Below are 17,794 nucleotides of genomic sequence, written 5' to 3'. Positions count from 1 at the left end.
TGGTAAATGGTCTCTCCATAGATGTCATTGATTGTTCTGCCCCTTGAAGAATTAAGAGTACTCATTAAAAATGGTTTATGTAACTGATAAAACAATGTTACCATTCTGTAATTGTTATTTTATATCTCAGAGTTTGATCCACTGAGATTATAGTCACAGCTACTGATGCCTTTTACAGTTTTTCTGCTTGGGATGTGTGTATGTTTGAAAAATCTATATAATGTGCAGTAAAACCCACAGAGGTCCTTATTAATAGAGCTAAATCTCCGTTACCAAGTTGTCTTCTAGGTGGGGTACATAGCACCTTTTAAACTTAATATTTCATTCCAGTTTCAACCATTTTTCACAAATTGCAGTGGTCTCAATTTTTTTCAGAGAAAGTTCATTCTCTAAAGTGTCCTTGTTTGAGATTGCTGGGCAGGCATTCGACTGTAAAATTTGGATAAATTTTATAAATAATTAATATGAAATAACAGCAATTGGATGTTGCATAGCTAATGAGTCTATCTGCTCCATGTTCAGTGATCAGGCATGTCTTGTAAGTCCAGCAACAAGCCTCACAAGTTTTTAAATAGTTTATGCCTTGTTTGCCACATCTGAAGAAGAAATACTGCCTATATTTGTTTCCTTCTAATTGGGAAACTTATGATACTGTTGGGTATGTCGGTTTACTGACAATGAGCCACAGGGAATCTTACTGTAGTAGAATTTAATGGAGGTTATTATTGGGCTGGGTTGTTTGGGGAAGGAGACCAGACAGCGAGTTCATTGGTCTCATTGGGTTAGGGAAGGGTGGGGAAGGTAGTCAGCCATGCCCTTTCAAAGGAACCATCTTGACATTTGTCTGGAGCGATTTAGGGAAATCACGGAAAACCTAAATCAGGATGGTTGGACGCAGGATTGAATCGTCATCCTCCCGAATGGGAGTCCAGTGTGAGGTTATTGTGTCTCTTAATGTTTTCTTCCCATTTTGTTATATTTATAAGTATTTTGTAAGGATTTTTTGTAGAATTTGTTATTTTGTCTGTCCCATTTGAATTATTTAGTTGTGTACTTTGTTATATCTGACTTGGTACTTGGAGTACTATAGCAAAAAGTATTTAATTTCTTCTCTGTGACTATGGTTCTGAGATCGTTAACATTCATTTGGATTAATATAATAAAAACGACACAGAATAACTTTTGAAATTCAGTTATTATTGTTTTCTTCTGTTCATAAAATTATTTCCAAAATGCGTCTGCACTTAAATACATTTCTGCTTTCATAGTACGCTGCCATTTTCGTATGCATTCTTGAAGCAGCAGATGGCTGATGATGGCTGATGAGCGAACAAAAAGCGTCCAGTTGCTCTCAATGACGAAATAGAACTAACTTCTTTGGCATCATCTTCGTTTTTAGTGCGAAAGGGAGACCAAAAATGCACAGAGAGTAATGTGAACCTTTGTCCCACTTTATCATAGGAGATATTTGTTCATTGTATAATTCTGTAACATTTAGATATTAATATGATTAGTTGGTACAATGGAAATATAAAATAAAGAGATAACACTTTTCGTTTGTTACTGTGGTTGCTTGTAGCTTGTGACCCACTGTTATGTGCTAGAAAGGCTCAAATTAGCCCACCTTCTACCTTTCACTGAACCATCATAACCTTCACATATGGTCTGATTTCAATGTAAAAAATGTTGAGTTCAGCACAAATTTTGATTATTTGTTTCTGTTTCTCATACTGAAGGTTACTGTTGATTTGCACATTCGTTTGTTACATGATTATCATAGCATTGTTTACATACCTAGGAATAACATTGACCACTACCATGGGTGTACCTAAAACAGTTGAAACATTGTCTAACTGTTGCTGCAGGTGGTTAGACTTGACACCACATCCCATACGAGCTTATATATTCTGGCAAGTTTTCGGAATCGAAGATCAAAATTCAGCCTTTGTATGAGAAAGATGATCAAGAATTCCCATTTAAAATACACAGTCATTATATTGATGCCGAGAACCTTTATTGTGATTATATGGCTTGTATTAATTCATCAGTAATTTTCAGTTCATTGTTACCAACTGCACTGTGCCAGGTTAATTTGTGAGCCAGAATGAAGGATAATAATTGTTTACAATGAAACAGTGACGATTCTACTAATTTCTCTGTAACTGATAATCCTGATAAATGTACAGAGCTATGGGAATCTTCCCTTGGAATAATAACAATTTACCTATTGAACTGAAGTACATTTAGCAACTTCTGAATAAGTAAAAAGAAACTGAATCATGTGGAAATCACATGTCAACAACAAAACAATACAAAAATAATCTGAACTGCAATCTTCACCACTCCAACTCAGTTAAAACATCTATCAACCTGCTTTGGTAATGTGTAAGTGACCTTGTAACATTTCAAAATTGTTCACTAGGTAATGGCTTGGTTAACAAGTCAGTCAGTGTTCCTTTGTGTTTATAAAACAAACATCAGTAATTATCTTGCTCCTATTGTCTCTATCAAAACTGATCAAAATTGTATTTAATGTCAATTTGTTTAATTTTTTGATGCTCCCTTTACAAACAAAAGGATTGTTGTCTTCAAGCATCCTTACTAGGTAACTGACATTGAACCACATGTCAGTCAAGAGGTGGATTGGATTGGATTGCTTGCGGGGAAGAGACCAAACAGCGAGGTTATCTCATTGCATTAGGGAAGGAAGTTGGCCATGCCCTTTCAAAGGAACCATCCCGACATTTGCCTGGAGCGATTTAGGAAAATCACAGAAAACCTAGATCGGGATGGCTGGACGCGAGATTGAACCGTCGTCAAGAGGTGAATTAGCCAAAGAAGTTCAGCTGCTGCTGTGTACAAGGCTACACATTCAACGTCAACTGAAGATGAGGAAACACAGCTTTGAAGCTTTCTCATCCACCAAATAGCATTCTAATGCACTTGCAAAAGGAATCCTGATGTAGATCATCTACCTTTTCCACTAACAAAATCTGCATCTGTATAGTACAGAAGCCTCTTCATTCCTCCTCTTTCATAGTGGAAACCAAACCAAAATCCAACATTCCTTCGTACCCCCTGAATAATTTTCTGCTACACTCAAACCTCGTCTTGTTGAAAGCGTAGCACACATTAAACAACCTATCGATTGACGAAATGGTTTGAATTTGCCTATGGAATCGGGATCATTATTTCATTCTGCTTCGTTTTCCATCGAGGTTTTGCTCCCAGTTGGTATCTTAACCAGGTTATAGTTGCTCATTTCAAAGAAATCCAATAGATTTCACAAGTATTTGGGTTGGCTTACAATCATTCCATCTTTTGATGTTTTGGACTAGATACCAATAAATGATTTAAGTACTCCCATCTATCATATGAAAAATCGATTTGGAAAAGCTCTCTTAATCTTGTTAAACTCATCAGAGCTCCTTCCACTAGTTACAATATCATCCACATACCATAAAGAGATACTCCACTATCTTCTAAATTGCCCATAGACAAACATTTGTCAACATTTAAATGTCTAAGTCCAAAACTTTTGACAAAACTATCAAATGTTACATTCCTTGTGTGAAGAAAGCTCTTCATAAAGAAATGCAACGTTTGATTTTTGTTTCAGTCTTCACATGGCCCTTTGTAATTTGAAGATTCTATTCTTTTGACGTGTAAGACTTTGAGGAATCTTCATGTAGGCATTATCATGTAATTCCCTGTTCTCAAGTAGCCAAAAGCGATAGAGGAGTATGTGTTTCAGTATAACCTTTCCTCTGGGCACAGCCTTTTATTACGCACCTCTCCTTATGTCTTTCAATTTCTCCTTCTTGATTATAATTAATTTTGAAGACCCATTTTCTGTCAATTGGTTTCTTCTCTCAACAGCACACTGTCAACTCCCACGTATCATGAAATTCCTGTGACTTTGTTTGTTTGTTGATCGATTCCCTCCATTCATGTTTATTATATCTCCCTTGTATATCTTCAGAGCATTCAGGGAACCATCACAAATGATAAGAATAAATTTCTTTCAATTTCTACCTTTGAACACAAAATCGTTATGTCCTTTGACTAATGATTTTTGTCAGCAACGACCATCTTCAGCTCTGCAGCAGAACACGGGAAATACAAATGCAGCCAGTGGATTGTCTACATCATAAAACAATAAAGTAGACCATAATGAAAAATATGACTGAAATACATGTGGAAAATGTACACTTAAATATGATGAGGCAAACCCGTTTTAAAACTTGTCCTAATATAATGAAGCCATAGAGACATCATCAAAAGATAAGGAAAAAGTCAGCTTAGCATCATGGCACACATTTAAAATATGCTGTATAATAAGCCACAGTGAAAGCAGAGTCATCTTTATAACAGTGCTACTGTTCACATTAAACTGCTATACAGTAACCACAAAATGTGTTGTTTTAGACGTTCATTAGACACTACTATTGTGAATCTACACATATTTGTCAGTTACATGATTGTACAATATGCAATAAAAAGAAGAATACAATAGGGAAAGTTTATAGTGGGCTTAACAGGCGAATAAATTATTACGGTGATAAAATGCGATAAATTAAAAACACAATTAAAGTTAAATTCAGATTGCTAAAAGGAAATAATTAAATGACAATAATCCTCATAAGTTCTTTTGACGATTTTAAATAAAAATACAGTGACAAATATAAGAAAAAGCTTAAGGAACTAGCCGAATAATGTTCAAAAAATGGTTCAGATGGCTCTGAGCTCTATGGGACTTAACATCTGAGGTCATCAGTCCCCTAGAACTTAGAACTACTTACATCTACCTAACCTAAGAACATCACACACATCCATGCCCAAGGCAGGATTCGAACCTGCGACCGTAGCGGTCGCGCGGTTCCAGACTGCAGCACCTAGAACCTCCCAGACACACTGGCCGGCGAATAATGTAAAAATGCGAAAATATATAGGGAAAGGATGAAACAACTCATTGTGGTAAGCAATCGGCGCTCTCTCCTGCTGTGGCCACAAGAAAGCCTCATATGTGTAAAGTGCTAGGAGTAACTACATGCCAGAGGGCCTCTCATACCCAACAGCATGTTGTTTCATGAAAAGAATGATAAAAAACCAATACAGTCAACTAATAAGACTATCTAGTTAATGAAATCAATTATATAAACAGAAAAAGGCGAGTAAATACGAAAGTAATACATTTAAAATAATAAAATGAAGTAAATATGTAATGGACTCTATTCTAAGTTAAGACTAAGGCAAGATGTATCTATGTATGTAAGTTAAAACTAAGGCAAGATGTTTCAAAATTATCTAATGAGCTGAGAACACAACCTCTTTGCACCCTGTGGAGAATATGTACACTGTATCAGCGCCCACTCCGCTGCAGAATGAAAATCTCATACTGGAAACATTTCTCGGGCTGTGGCAAAGCCATGTCTCCGCAGTATACTTTCTTCCAGGAGTGCTAGTTCTGCAACGTTCGCAGAAGAGCTTCTGTGAAGTTTGGAAGATAGGAGACAGGGTACTGGCAGAATTGAAGCTGTGGGGCCGGTCGTGAGTCGTGCTTAGGTAGCTCAGTTGGTAGAGCACTTGCCTGTGAAAGGCAAAGGTCCCAAGTTCGAGTCCCTCTCTGCCATACAGTTTTAATCTGCCAGGAAGTTTCATATCAGTGCACACTCCACTGCAGAGTGAAAATCTCAATCTGGAAATACGTACACTATACTCAATGCTCCATATCGTACGATCATTTTCTGATAAATGCAATCCAAGAGTAGTTATGTTACACTGCTGTGAATGCTTCTTAAAACCTACATTAAAAGAGCAGCCATGTTGACCAGTACAATATTTGTCATTGTTATCAGAATCAATCCTGGTTATTCCAGAGATATCAAATTCGTTTTCAGTTTATATTTTAATCGCTGTTTCAGGGTGTTTTTAACTTGAAAGTCAAATCTAGAATTAGATATTTCTCTATTTACTGGAGCGATTTATGTGAAGTTTCATTTTAATGATTTTTATTCATTCTTTATTGTTTCTATTTTCTAGACGAGTGTGCTTTTTACTGCTAATAAATTTTAGTTTTTTCGTTCCTTTAGCCTATTGTAAGAGCACATGACATCATTTACAGAAAAACCATTAGCTACTTCTTTATGTATTTTGCTTTTGGCCAAAAGTAGATGAAAGAGCTGTTGAATAATTAAGATGAAGAAGCCTTTTTTTCTCATATAAGATGGCATGCTCAAGCATTGATGATACCATCTGTACATGTAGGTTTCTGAAAATCAAAAATTTGTAGTTGTTGTCAAATTTCTTAATATTAAGGCTAAGGTAGTTAATGGAATTCTCTTCTTCTGCTTCTGTAGTAAATGTTATTTTTGGGTGTATGATGCCTATTATTCACTGGTGTCACCCTCTATCAGGAACAAAATGTCGTCAAAATACAGTTTATACTAAATAGTTTTTTCTTTCAGCAGTGAAAAAATGGAAAAAATTCACATCCAAAGTAATTTTCGAATTACGTTTGCAACTAAGTAATGGACTTTCTTGCTCTCAGTTGCAGTTTGTTTGGCAAGAGATTTCTAATAGCGTCAGGAATAATGTAGAGAAAATCGGAAAGAGAGATAATAAAAGGTTGCGTAAATTGGTCAAACATTAGTACGTAAATGCTGAAAAAAGTAGGGGTGTTATTTGGCAACATCATTTCAATGACATTGTAATCAATTAAACATGCACTGTACTAACTGACAATGAAAATACTTTGCTGAATACAGGTTTACAACATAATTACTTTAATAATGTTAGTACGGAAAATATTAAGCGAGTAATAGTTGAGACTAAAGTGGTATGTGAAACAGCTAGGATGATGAAACTAGCCGATATAGTCGATAAGGCTTAATCAGCTTAAATTAGTTCTTGTGAAGTTGTGAATCACGAGACCTGTAATTTAAAAAAATTCAAAATAAAATATAAAAAGAGAAGGCAAGGGTCATTTGAGCAGACAAGGGAATACGGCAGTACTTATATCTACATCTACATCTACATGGAACCCTGCAAATCACATTTAAGTGCTTGGCAGAGGGTGCATCAAACCACCTTTACAATAATTCTCTATTATTCCAATCTCATACAGCGCTCGAAAAAATTAACACCTATAACTTTCTGTGCAAGCTCTGATTTCCTGTATTTTATTTTGATGATCGTTTCTTCCTACGTAGGTCCGCTTTTGAAGGAGACAATTAGTGACTGAAATTTCGTGAGTAGCTTCTGCTGCAAGGAAAAACACCTTTGTTTTAATGATGTCCATCCCAAATTCTGTATCATTTCAGTGACACTCTCTCCCTTGTTTCGCGATAATACGAAACGTGCTGCCCTTCTTTGAACTTTTTCGATGTATTCTGTCGATCCCGTCTGATAAGGATCCCACACTGCACAGCAGTATTCTGCAAGAGGACAGACAAGTGTAGTGTAGGCAGTCTCCTTAGTATATCTGTCACATTTTCTAATTGTCCTGCCAATAAAACGCAGTCTTTGGTCAGCCTTCCCCACAACATTTTCTATGTCTTTCTTCCAATTTAGCTTGTATGTAATTGTAATTCTTAGGCATTTAGCTGAATTTATGGCCTTCAGATTTGACTGATTTATCAGGTAACCGAAGTTTGACGGATTCCTTTTAGCTCTCATGTGGATGACCTCACACACAGTTATTTAGGCTCAACCTCCAATTTTCGCACCATACAGATATATTTTGAAATCGTTTTGCATTTTGGTTTGATCTTCTGACGACTTTATTATACGATAAACGACAGTGTCATCTGCATACAACCTAATTCAAAGATATAGTAGCAACAGCAATTGAGAGATTCATACCTCATAAATTGGTAAGTGATGGAACTGATCCCCCATGGTACACAAAACAGGTCCGAACGCTGTTGCAGAGGCAACAGAAAAAGCATGCGAAGTTCAGAAGGACGCGAAATCCCGAAGATTGGCTAAAATTTACAGACGCACGAAATTTGGCACGGACTTCAATGCAAGATGCCTTTAATAGCTTCCACAACGAAACATTGTCTCGAATTTGGTAGAAAATTCGGAGAATTCTGGTCGCATGTAAAGTACACAAGCAGCAAGACGCAGTCAATACCTTCGCTGCGCAGTGCCGATGGTACTGTTACCGACGACTGTGCCGCTAAAGCGGAGTTATTGAACGCAGTTTTCCGAAATTCCTTCACCAGGCAAGACGAATGGAATATTCCAGAATTTGAAACACGAACAGCTGCTAGCATGAGTTTCTTAGAAGTCGATACCTTAGGGGTTGTGAAGCAACTCAAATCGCTTGATACGGGCAAGCCTTCAGGTCCAGATTGTGTACCGATTAGGTTCCTTTCAGATTATGCTGATACAATAGGTCCCTACTTAGCAATCCTATACAATCGCTCTCTCACCGATAGATCTGTACCTACAGATTGGAAAATTGCGCTGGTCGCACCAGTGTATAAGAAGGGTAGTAGGAGTAATCCATCGAACTACAGACCTATATAATTGACGTTGGTTTGCTGTAGGGTTTTGGAGCATATATTGTATTCACACATTATGAATCACCTCGAAGGGAACGATCTATTGATACATAATCAGCATGGTTTCAGAAAACATCGTTCTTGTGCAATGCAGCTAGCTCTTTATACGCACGAAGTAATGGCCGCTATCGACAGGAGATCTCAAGTTGATTCCGTATTTCTAGATTTCTGGAAAGCTTTTGACACCGTTCCTCCCAAGCGACTTCTAATCAAGCTGCGGGCCTATGGGGTATCGTCTCAGTTGTGTGAATGGATTCTTGATTTCCTGTCAGGAAGGTCGCAGTTCGTAGTAATAGACGGCAAATCATCGAGTAAAACTGAAGTGATATCAGGTGTTCCTCAGGGAAGCGTCCTGGGACCTCTGCTGTTCCTGATCTGTATAAATGACGTGGGCGACAATCTGAGCAGCTCTCTTAGGTTGTTCGCAGATGATGCTATAATTTACCATCTAGTAAGGTCATCCGAAGACCAGTATCAGATGCAAAGCGATTTAGAAAAGATTGCTGTATGGTGTGGCAGGTGGCAGTAACGCTAAAAAACGAAAAGTGTGAGGTGATCCACATGAGTTCCAACAGAAATCCGTTGGAATTCGATTACTCGATAAATAGTACAATTCTCAAGGCTGTCAATTCAACTAAGTACCTGGGTGTTAAAATTACGAACAACTTCAGTTGGAAAGACCACATAGTTAATATTGTGGGGAAGGCGAGCCAAAAGTTGCGTTTCATTGGCAGGACACTTAGAAGATGCAACAAGTCCACTAAAGAGACAGCTTACACTACACTCGTTCGTCCTCTGTTAGAATATTGCTGCGCGGTGTGGGATCCTTTCCAGGTGCCATTGACGGAGGACATTGAAAGGGTGCAAAAAAGGGCAGCTCGTTTTGTATTATCACATAATAGGGGAGACAGTGTGGCAGATATGATACGCGAGTTGAGATGGAAATCATTAAAGCAAAGACGTTTATCGTCGCGGCGAGATCTATTTACGAAATTTCAGCCACCAACTTTCTCTTCCGAATGCGAAAATATTTTGTTGAGCCCAACCTACATAGGTAGGAATGATCATCAAAATAAAATAAGAGAAATCAGAGCTCGAAAAGAAAGGTTTAGGTGTTCGTTTTTCCCATGCGGTGTTCGGGGGTGGAATGGTAGGGAGATAGTATGATTGTGGTTCGATGAACCCTCTGCCAAGCACTTAAATGTGAATTGCAGAGTAATCGTGTAGATGTAGAAGACAACTGTTCAGATTGTCTCCTAAATCGTTTATATAGATAAGGAACACCAAAGGGCCTATAACATTACCTTGGGGAACGCCAGATATCACATCTATTTTACTCGATGACTTTCCATCAATTACTATCGACTGTGACCTCTCTGACAGGAAATCACGAATTCAGTCACATAACTGAGACGATATTTCATAAGCACACATTTTCACTACAAGCCGCTTGTGTGATAAAGTGTCAAAAACCTTCTGGAAATCTAGAAATATGGAATCAAATTAAATCCCTTGTCAATAGCACTCAACATTTCATGTGACTAAAGAGCTAGCTGTGTTTCACAAGAACGATGTTTTCTAAATCTGTTCAACTGTGTGTCAATAGACCGTTTTCTTCAAGGTAATTCATAATGTTCAAACACAACATATGTTCCTAAATCCTGCTGTATTGATATGGACCTGTAATTTAATGGATTACTCCTACTACCTTTCTTGAATATTGGTGTGTTCTGTGCAACTTTGCCATCTTTTGCGAAGATTACTACATTAGAAAGATAGAAGAATTCTTTGGAGAAAACGTGATAATAGAAATTTTCAGAAATCCATTCGAGAAGTTCCACATTGGTCTGGTAAAAAGATAGACAGTAACCTAATTTCTTCTTATCAATTAGAAAAAGAAATCGCTTTAAGTGAAGAATTATAAACTTCCCCAGCGTAGATATCAAGTTAAAATTCACAAAGACGGGAATCTGGTTCATTTGACTGAAAAACATGTCACCTCCATGCTGTAAACTAAATACGTTTCTTGAAAATACACTTAAATCAGTATACATACATACATACTTACTTTGTGGTTAGAAACAGTCCTGAGCTTGCAGATGCAATATCCTATATACATATACCAAATAATGTGACATTAGCATCCTTGGATGTAAAAAATTCTACAGGAATGTCCCAAGAAAAGAAACCATTGAAACTATTAGACATAATATGCTAACCCATCACAAAATAAGTACTGTAGAATGAACGGAACTAACTGAATATTTAGGTTTTGTTTTAGCTTACAATTTTTTTACCTTCAGTGACAGAATATATTGTCAAAAAGGAGTGTTTGGGATGGGTAACAGTCTAGCTGGTACTTTAGCATATATTTTTGTGAACGCTTTACAGTTTAAATTTTTGCCAAGTTTCCACAGCTGAAAGAGAGAACTATTTATAATAAATGGTATGCTGACGACATTTTATTACTGTTAGAGGGTGAGACATGTGAGCTAAATGCATCTGCTGAAGCAATAGTGAGCATGCACCTAAAAATAACTTTTCCTACACAAGTAGAAGTAGAGAAGCTCATTAACTACATTGACCTTAATATTAAGAAAGTTGACAATAAACACAAATTTTCGATTTTCAGAAATCTTACAAGTACATATAAAATTATCAATGCCTGTTCATGCCATCTTTGATGGGATAAAAAAGCCTTCATCACCTCAGTGATTCGTTGGCTCTTTCTTCTACGTTTGGCCGAAAGTGAAATGTGTAAAGTACTCAGTATTTCAAAGAAAAAAACTGCAATAGTTAATGGTTTTTCTGTAAGTGATGTCACATGTCCTAATAGTACGCTAAAGAAACGAAAACTAAACAGTAGGCAAATGAACACTCACCAGAAAGCAGAACAAATAAAGATCGAATGAAAGCCATTCCATTGAAATGTCATGGTAGTATGTCCTAGCAAATACATAAATGTTTCAGAAAATCTAATGTTAGAGGTGGCTCTCAAGTTAACAACACCCTAAAACAGTGAGTGAGGCATAAACTGAAAAATGCCTATGAGAAATATGATGGTTCTGGAGTGTACAAGATTGATTGAAACATACGATTTAAGGAGCAGTCACAGCTGGAAAACAAAACTGCTTTCGGATTGCATTTACCAGAATCTCGTCACACTATAGGGAGCATTGAGAATAGTATGCATATTTTTTCACAGGGTCCAAAAAGGTCATGCTCTCAAATGGTTAGAAGAGCTTGAAATGCACAAAGCGAAAAACCAGGAACCAGTAAAGGTTCTCAATGCCTATGTTGCTTTGTTTGATGATGTTCTACTTTAATCACTGAATGCCTCTATTATATAAATCTTGCCATTGTCTTTACTTAATATAGAGTCTATTACATATTCACTTCGTTTCCTTATGCTGAATTATTATTTTCATGTTTACTTCTCCATTCTCTGTTTATATAATGTATTTCATTAAGCAGATAACCTGATTAGTTGACTGGCATGGTGTTTTATCATTCTTTGTGTTGTTTTATCCATTTGTCTACTTTTCTTATTTATTTTATAATTTTTATATTATTTTTCTAGTTCCTTAAGCTTGTTCTTATGTGTGTCATTTTTATTTAAAATCTACAAAAGAGAATATCCGAATTATTGTCATTTGACCATTTCCTTTTTAACACTCTAAATTTAACTTTAATTGTATTTTTAAGTAATTGAATTTTATGACTCTAATAACTTATTCACCTGGTATGCCCACTATAAACTTTACCTATTGTATTTTTCTTTCTATCCCATATCATACAATTAAGTGATGTACTCTTTCTATGGGGTCAATCAATAAACTATTCTCCAAACCAATTTCAATAACAAGCGACAAAAAAATCAGTTATCTTTAAAGGTAATGCTAAGGGAAAGGATTAATTCGCCCCAAGGCTACACTTTCGATTTTGCATATATTGTCACACCCATCAGTGCAAACTACAGAACCAGCAAGTGTAACAATGAGAGAATATTTGCACTCATAATATTTGCTATCTAACTTAAGAATTACTTAATAAACAATAGGAATCTAAGATTATTCTTTTTAACAAACATATATTTAAGACCATAAACGATAAGGATCAACGGTTAATAAAGTCCCATAAACTCGAGCAAGGATCACCTTTTCAGCCTCTGAATGAAGTCAGTAGGTGACATAGGGGACAATCAGATGTTCATTAAATGTTACACCATTAAGGACGATCACTCATGAAGAAGCAATTAACATCAATAGCAAATAATTAAGTCATGTATCAGCAAATGTATCAGAACCAAATCTTTCAGTTCTATAACAATTGTAATAGGATGACCGGAGCGGGTGTCGTGGTCGGGGTTGTAGGGCGTGGCTGGGTAGAAGAAGGTGGCTGTTTTTAGCAATCTTCCTCATTATTGTTGGTTCTTCCAATACATTTTCCGGTAGCTCAGCCCCACCGCTCGTGTCGTGGTGGAACGTGCTGGTGCATGTAGCCCGGGGAATGCGACGCCGTGCTCGGTAAGTGGCTGCGCATGCGGTAGGAGGTTAGCAGCTCGAAGCCCGGCCTAGCACGCCTCCTGCAGACGCTGTGACTCGTGACGACGCCGGGAGTTGCTGGTGCAGCAGCGGGCAACGCCCTCCGCCGGCAGGTCCTCAGGAACTGCGTCACTGATGACGACGATGTAATAGCGACCGAACGCCCAATCAGTCGAACCGAATGCCGACTCCCACCTCTGATGCCCTTAAATAGCGCAGACCACTGCTGAATTCGCCGGTTACGCGGTGCCATGTTTATTAGAACGTTCTCGATGAGTTGTCTAACGCAAGCGCGCCACACGCGGCCCGCGCCTGCGTAATTCTGCTAATGGTGCGTTCTGGCTGTTGATGACTGCCACACACGTACACACATACCGATGCTCGTTGCAAAACCGTGTCACCTGCATAACGTGCCGGCCAGCCTTCGTCCGCCGTCTGCCGTGAGGCTGGCGCATCGCGCACTGAAACACACTAAATCACAGTTTCGCACCATATTTCCTAACATTAACCCCTTGTCCTCTACACAATGTTGGATCGTGGAATACGCCGGATTGCCGACACAGAAGGCTAAATTTTACCAAACAGCAATTTCTCCAAACCTAGAACTATCTTAATAGTGTACAATACTTAGGCTATCCAGAACTACTCTAATTCGCCTTTCTTGGGCATAACGGTGGAGTAGATAATTAATCTCTTATTTTGTTCTCCTGGAACATTGAGCAGCAATAGATGCTCAGGCAACTCTTACCCCTGCGAGGCTCGGGAAAGAGGATGGCCCCACCAGGAGGAGGAGACATTTACCCAAACTGGAAAGGGAACTCGTCTAACACGAGCCACTAGGTTGGACGAAGACCAGTTGGAGATTTTTAATCATTAACCAAAGCTTGCTGGCCAGCAGACGAAAATTACAGAGGCAAAGGCAGCTTTATTTGTGCTCACAAGAATGGATTACTTCTGCAAATGAGATTCTGGCAGAACTACTGCCATAGTATCAATACGGAAATTCGGAGCTGAGGAGACCAAGTGAACAATGGTCTCTACCCAATAGACCCAACATTTCAGACAGACCAAGGAACCGACATAGAAATTACCAAATAGAAACTCAAGCACTACTGTAAATATAATTAAATAGAGCACATAAATGCCACGGGGCCTAAACTCCTTAACACAAGAATGTATACACAATAACAACGACTAAAGTTAAATATGCCTACATACTAAAACACAACAGATATTAGCGAATATTAAAATAATCTTGCATTTCAGACATTCCTAAAATTAATTGCCTACAGTTCACTCTATCTCTCCACCAGACAGTACAAGGTTATTTAAACATTTTACAACAAGCTTATCCAAACAGTGACCTACGCCATCCATGGGAAAACAACAGCTTGCAGAAGGTCCACAGCCAAAAAATTTTCTCCTTTTTTTCTATACGACGCGCCCCTTGAGTAAGTCAGCATGGTGTTCAAATGCACGGTCATGCAAGGGGGGAGAAATGCACACGCAAGGCAATTTCCGACCACAAACTCAAAGCAGAGAAACGTCGCCACACAGTTATTATTAGCTCCAATAACACCGGGTGATTGGCCCCGACAGACGACGACCGTTGCACTAATTAGATGAAAAAGTTTACTTTCAGTGGCGACATCACCTTCTGGAGGTTATTGGCAGCTGCAGACGGACTTCATAGCTTCCCCAGCCCATGAACGGAAACCAAACGTTGTCCACAGATTTACGGCCTCTTGTGTACTCACGCCTTTGGTTTTTGGGCCCATCCAGACTTAGCATAAAGGGACCGATCGTCCCGCTGCAGAACGGTCGTCCAGGGTCAAAGACTCGTGTCAACTCTCTTGTCCGCCGTCGGCACGACACACAGCGCCTCCTCCAACCAGGCGCGCTAGCAGCGTGCTCACGGAGGATCTGCTAATTGTACTTGCATTTTTCCCAATGTTTGCTGCAGATCTGAAGATGGTCATTGCTGACTGAAACCAGTAGTCGAAGTACCTAACAATTTTGTGATCAGAGATGGAAAAAAAAGAAATTTATTCTACACTTTCTGGGTTACTGTTCTATTGACGACCATGTCGTAGCTTGTGGGACAAATAATTCAGCACGTAAGACCAGTATTTTATGATTATCAAACTGTGCAGGAATCCTTTGTTCCCTATTGCTTCATTGAAATTTTGTACTTTCATCACATATATGAAAAATATAATAATCTGAACCACTAAGTTAGAGGTTCATTCCATCAGCTTGTATCTGGAACTTTAAAATGTTATTGTCACTCAGGTGATCCAATCTTTTGTTGCTGTAACTGAATCGTCTATACTGATGAAGCTACAGGACATTGAAGTTCCTTATGTATAGAATTAGTGTGAACAATTTGACTCACTTCTTTGTGCAATTGCAAGAGTAATTCTGTCCTCCTGAATAATAACTTTACAGTTCTCAAAATCTACTTACTGAACTCTTGATTCTAGTGCACATACTGGCAGCGAATTACGATGAGGCCTGAAATTGACAGGATATCTGGAGTGAAAAGCGGAATTTTCTTATCTTTTGCATAACTTATAACTTCAATTTCACCAACATTATAGCTCACAGAAATGTTCCAGACTGTGCAGCAATCGAAATAGCATTATATTCCAGTTGATATTGCCAAATTTCTATGGGTAGCTGCAAAGAAATAGTGATTATTTACTTTTTCATCTTGATCAGCAAAGACAGAATTTGGTTTAGGTTCCGAATTGTGATTTTTTTGGTTTTTGTCAGTCTGACATTTTGTGACCTTTCAACCCACAGTTGTAATACTGAAAAATAAAACGATTACTACTTCTGTTATCTGATTTAACATAGTTACCAGACTTTAATTTCTGTCTTGTTGTGATTAAAATAACCATCAATGACTTAATGTGGCATTTCTTGACAACATCTTTCTTCTTTTTCTCTTCATCTGAAATCGATCCTTTACAAGATATGGAATTAATGCATCTGGTGACAGTAGTGCTGTGACTAGATTATCATAATATGGCGGAATTATCAACAACAGATGATAAACAATGTCAGTTCCTTCTGATATTGCTCCAAGGGATCATAAATCTCGAATTAGTTTGTTGATTTGCAGAAACTTACTTACTTGTTGAGTCAAATTTCATCATTAGTAGAGTTTTCTGAATTAATAACTGATTTTCCATTCCTCTTCACTCAAAAACACTACATGGCGACAGTCACTGATAAATGAGATAATTTTGTCTTTAGCATATTCCAGATAATGTACATGTAGATGCAGATAATTATCGGCAATTCACTGACTGCCTACTTACATTTATTGTCACATTTCTTCAAAGTTGCTATCTATCTGTCTTTTTTGTGTGTACTTCTGCTGTGTCACATTCTTGATATGCAATCATTTCAAAATATTTCATTCGAATAAATTCCAACTGATCCATCTCATTTCAAAGTACCTCATTTTACAGTTACTAAAATTGTTCCTATGGAATAGCAGAATATTTTATTTCTCTGTCTCATTAACCGTGATCAGTATTGAGATCATATTCATTGTATTACACACACATATATCCTGCATATCAACACAGATCTGGGTCCATAACCTGATAAATTTAGATAGCTATACCTCAGGTGCACATGCTAGAAGTCACTTGTATTAATAACAATTTATTTAACGAACTGATTACATTTCGCAACATTTGAATGTGTAAAAAGAAACAGAATCACATGGCAGACACAATGCAGCAACAGAATAAAAATATAATATGGCAAGGTTGCCACCGAAAAAGGAAAGGGACATAGGTACTGAAAAACATTAATTTCAGATATTTCAATTGCAGCCTTCAACAATTCTAATTATGTATCTTACCACAGATCTGATACGTGTTGTATCCCTTCAGTGGTTTGGTTGTGCTTGGAAGATACATTTTCCTGTGCCGTCGCGTGCATCTTGTAATACTTCCGATAGTTCCCTCTATGTGTATGTAAAAAGGACTGTATCGGTTGCCCTTACATTTTATATTGTATGTTTGTGTCACTCTGAAGTAGGACTATTGCTCCAGGATGTATTAAGATCGTTTCCACGTCGATTTTGGTGGACTTTCTATTACGCAAAACAATATAATCTTTATTTTGTTCGACAGAGAGTTCCAGGTTATTGTAATACAATACCTGTGCAGTCAACTTGTCAGTTTTATTCAGCAATTTTTTTGCTTTTGATTGCTGGTTGTCTTTCATAGCAACTATCTCATCAGATCAATGTTTACTTTTCCACTTACAGTTTGTAGAGTCGAAACTATGTGCTTGTTGTATTCCTTTTCGTTAATTATGGCAACAGCAAGGATCCACAATGCTGTAGGTGTTCTGCTGTAAGCAGTGGACAATTTGAAATGCGCATTGATGGCCACTGTAGTGGTAAACTTATATGGCTGTTGTTATAACACATCTTTGACAGAGTTATGTCATAAACATAAAGTCTCATGTAACTACAAGATTAATTCGTGAACCAATGGCAACTAGTTACTGTTTACTGATTTTTTTAACTTAGGCCCTACTACAAAAAAAATTATCATAACTGTCTGTTCTGGTAGCTGATACACTATATTATTACCATTTATTTCTATAAAAAATACGCAGGTGAATCCTGGTATTGTGACTGTAAGGTGTCCT

The sequence above is a fragment of the Schistocerca serialis genome, chromosome 2 (genome assembly GCF_023864345.2).
Source record: "Schistocerca serialis cubense isolate TAMUIC-IGC-003099 chromosome 2, iqSchSeri2.2, whole genome shotgun sequence".
In the NCBI taxonomy this organism is placed as follows: Eukaryota; Metazoa; Arthropoda; class Insecta; order Orthoptera; family Acrididae; genus Schistocerca; species Schistocerca serialis.
The sequence above is the reverse complement of the archived record's forward strand: the minus strand, read 5'-3'. Positions refer to the sequence as shown.